This window comes from Suricata suricatta, chromosome 9, assembly GCF_006229205.1.
Source record: "Suricata suricatta isolate VVHF042 chromosome 9, meerkat_22Aug2017_6uvM2_HiC, whole genome shotgun sequence".
Classification (NCBI taxonomy): Eukaryota; Metazoa; Chordata; class Mammalia; order Carnivora; family Herpestidae; genus Suricata; species Suricata suricatta.
In genome coordinates this window covers 109,923,145-109,927,517 of record NC_043708.1, presented here as the reverse complement: position 1 = coordinate 109,927,517, position 4,373 = coordinate 109,923,145, and the positions used below count along the sequence as shown (strand labels likewise).

The following is a 4,373-nucleotide window of genomic DNA, read 5'->3' as shown; positions in this document are numbered from 1 at the left end:
TTCAGATTCTGTGTCTCCCTCTTTCTCTGTCCCTCCCCTGCTCATATTCTCTCTGTTTCAAAAATAAATAAACATTTAAAAAATTAAACTTAAATAGTCACATGTGGCTCATGGATACCATATTGGACAGCACACATAGAGAAGATCCACTGTAGGTTCTTGGGAATTCAGGAGAGACAGAAAAATAAGTCATGTCTATAAAAAATAGAAAAACTCATAACTAAACAAAACAAACAGCTCACTTCCAAAATGGGCAAAAGAGTTGAACAGAACTTTCTGAAAGAAGATAAACAAATGGCCAATAAGCGCAGGAAAATACTTTCAATATCACTAGCCATCAGGGAAATGTAAATCAAAACACAATGAGATAGGGGTTTCTGGGTGGCTCAGTCGATTGGGTGTCCAACTTTGGCTCAGGCCATGATCTCACGGTTCGTCATGGGTTCGAGCCCCATGTCAGGCTCTGTGCTGACAGCTAGCTCAGAGCCTGGAGCCTGCTTCAGATTCTGTATCTCCCTCTCTCTCTGACCCTCCCCTGCTCCTGCTGTCTTTCTCTCTCACAAAAATAAAAAACATTTTAAAAAATTAAAAAAAAAACACAATGAGATGCTTCTTCACACCCATTAAGATGGATACAATTAAAAACAAATAAACAAACAAGCCCAGAAAACAACTAGCATTGGTGAGGATGTGGAAAAATTGGAATGCTTGTGTGTTGCTGATAGGAATTCAAAATGGTACACCTGCTGTAGAAAATCGTTTGTCAGTTTCTCAAAAGTTAAATATAAAAATACCATGTGGTTCAGCAATTCTACTTCTAGGTACATACCCAAAAGAATTAAAAGCTAGGACTGAAATAAATTTTTGCACATTAATCTTCATTGCAGCATTACTGACAATAGCCAAAAAGCAGAAATAATCCAGATACTCATCAACAGATGAATGGAAAAACAAAATGTGATATGTACATATAATGGACTATTATTCAGTCTTTAAAAAGAATGAAATTCTGATACAACATGTATGAATCTTGAAAACATGCTCTGTGAAATAAACCAGACACAAAAGGACAAATATTGTATGCTCCTACTTATATGTAGGACTTAGAATAGGCAGATTCATAGAGACAGAAAGAAGCTTAGAGGTTAGCACCAGCTTGGGGTAGGAAGGAATGAGAAGTGTTGTTTAATGGGAACTATGAAAATTAATAAGGGGAAACCACTAAAATGGAATCAGGAGGCTGGTAGGAGGAGCTCTCATGTCCTACCATCCATCATCAATTGCAACTTCAAGAGGAAGAGATGGACCCTGCATCTCCATACTGTTTTACCTTCCAGGCAGGAAGGAAAAAGGCTACCTTCCTCCCCCCTAGCAACAGCCCAGCCAATGAGAGACAATCACTACTCAGCCAATGAGAAGCTAATATACTTCCAAACCCTAGTTTATTTCACTGGACTTTTTGTTTGTAACACCCCTTCTAACTTCCCCCTTTCCTCTATAAAAGAGCAGTTTCTCTCCTTTGTTCTCTAGACTTGCCTATGGTTTTTGGTTTGGCTTGCTGGTCCCAGATTGCAATTCTCTGCTCTTCCTGAATAAACCCATTTTTGCTGGTAAAATGAACTGGCAGTTTTATTTTTAAGGTTAACTAACAGTACACAGTTTATGTTCAGGATGATGAAAAATTCCAGAAATAGATGGTGGTGATGGTTGCACAACATTGAATATCCTTATGCCACTGAATTGCATACTTAAAAATGGTTAAAATGGAAAATTTTACATTATGCATATTTTACCGCAATAAAATGTTTTAATAGAAAAGCCACAAATAAAAGAAAGGGGTTAAAATGAAAGCTGAAGAAGGTGGAAAGCACAGAAGGAGGAGGAGCTCCTGCAGAGAGCCAGGCGGCAGCAGCACCTGACATAGGTGACCATGGGGAAGCATCACTTCTGTGACTACCGCAACCACCCCTTCCAGGACAAGCTCCACACCCGCAAGAAACACCTGAATGGGCTGCAGCACCTCAAGGCCAAGAAGGTCCAGTATGACCTGTTCCGAGATGCATCTGCCATCTTGTTGGATGAACAGAACAAGCAGCCCTGCAGGAAGTTTCTGCTGCCAGACCAGTGTGACTTTGGCTCCAAATGCAGATTTCCCCACATGTCACAGATAGACCTACAGGAGCAGATTATCCAGGTGGAGAAGGAGAGGTGGGCCAGGAAGTGGCCACTAACTGTCCTCAAGCTCCCCAAGGGCCATCTGGAAGACTGGTTGGAAAAGAGAGCCAATCAGCTAAGCTGAGCCCCAAGCATCAAAGATGAACCCATGAGAATCACCATTTTCCGCTCTCCTAGAGGCTAGCCCCCAGTACAAGAGCTGTCCCCATTCCTGTGGGCACCCCCGCCCAGGGGGTGGTCCCTGAAGCCTAGTGTCCAGTAGAGCTGGGTGCTTCCTCCCCACCTGCCCCCCTCTTGTCAGTTTCTGGGTTAGTCACAATAAAGAGAAGGGCTTGTCCTGGGGACACCAAGGCCACCTCCTGCTACACCCCATGGAGCCTCTGAAACCATCAGCTTGGCTTGGCCTGACTGAGGCCACACAGTCTCCCTACTGGGTGTAGCCCAGGTCCTAGCTCTGTTCCAGGCAGCTCCACCCTCCCTTCCTCATGGGACATCTTGAGAAGATGGGTGAGAAAATTTTCTTCTGGATGTTTATAAAGAAAGTCTGGGGGCGCCTGGGAGGCTCAGTCGGTTAAGCATCCGACTTCAGCTCAGGTCATGATCTCAAGGTTTGTGAGTTCAAACCCCACATTGGGCTCTGTGCTGACAGCTCAGAACCTGGAGTCTGCTTCAGATTCTGTTTCTCCCTCTCTCTCGGCCCCTCCCCCACTTGCACTCTGTCTCTCTCTCTCTCAAAAATGAAATAAAACATTAAAAAATTTTAAAAAATAAAGTTACTGTAGTCCTGAACCCAAAACCAAAGAAAGATCACAAAGAGAAAATGACAACTATCAGGAGAATCTCATTTATGAAGACAGATGGAAGATTAGAAATAAAATACTAACAAAGATGGTGGATTAAGCACACACATTGGTCTACTCTCCCTCCTAAAACTCCATTAACATGATAGAAAGAATAAAATAGCTTAATACAGCAGAGAGAATGAGAATGGACCATCAACAAGCAGGAGACTTGCTAAGATTTCTGGAAAACAGTAAGTAGAAAGAAGCTATTGATGGATGAGACATAGAGTGAGACCATGGTCCAGAATAAGTGAAGAAAGGGGAGGGAGTTGGAATGCTGAGCAGAGCCCAAGAGTTGGTAGGGAAGGGCAGAAGAGACATAAGGAGAGCTAAAAGGAAGCTAAACGGAAGTCTTTCTATAAACAACTTCCTAAGAGGTCATCCTTGGACCACCCCCCACTGCTATCAGCACTCAGGCAGAGCTCACCAGAGAGGATCAACCACAGAGAACAAAGGTTGCTAGGTGGGTAACAATCTCAGAATAAGATCTTCTCCCTTTAAAAAAAAAAGTTTATTTTATTTATTTTGAGAGAGAGAGAGAGAGAGAGAAGGAGGGAGGGAGGGAGGGAGGGAGAGAGAGAGAGAATGTGCACAGGGAAGGGGCAGAGAGAGAATCCCAAGCAGGCTCTGCACTGTCAGCTTGGAGCCCCACAGGGGGCTCAAACTCATGAACTATGTGGTGATGACCTGAGCCAAAATCAAGAGTCTAGATGCTTAACCACCTGAACCACACAGGTGCCCCAAGGTCTTCTCCTTTTGAGATGTCTCTTCCTTTCCCTCCCTCTAATTCTAAAAGTCAGCTCCAAGCCCTGTTTTGGCATAACAACCCTCTGGAGACTCTGATCAGCTTTTCACTTCAGAGAGATACTGAATGGAAAAACAGATCTAGACTTATACAGTACACAGGAAACTCATACCAGCTACACAGAAATACCAACATGGTTTTTCTCTCTTAAATATAGAAAAGCAAATATAGATCACTGCACACACAAATAGAAGAAAAGATCAGGATTTTAAAAATCTGGCCTAAAAGGAATAAGGGATTCAGAGAGCAGAAAACCTTTAAAAGCTACCTATTCAGAGAGATTTTTAAAAGATAATATATCCATATAAGAATTACAGATTGCTATGATAAAGTAACAATCACAGAATAAGAACTTCCTCTTAGAATTTTAAATATAATCACTGAAGTTAGAAATACAATAGAAGAATTGGCAAATAAAGAAAATATCTTAGAATACAGAGCAAAAAGCAAAAGCCATGGGAAATATGAAAGAGGTAAGACAAAGAGAATTGATCCAGAAAGTCAAACATTCAGAAAGGGAGGAAAAAAACATGGAGGGTCAGAATTAATCC

At 42.1% G+C, this 4,373-nt stretch overlaps 1 pseudogene; it reads left to right on the top strand.

Annotated features, from left to right (window-relative positions):
* Positions 1–1,930: 1,930 nt before the first annotated feature.
* On the top strand, positions 1,931–2,437 carry LOC115302348 (annotated as a pseudogene).
* The last annotated feature ends 1,936 nt before the right edge of the window (positions 2,438–4,373 follow it).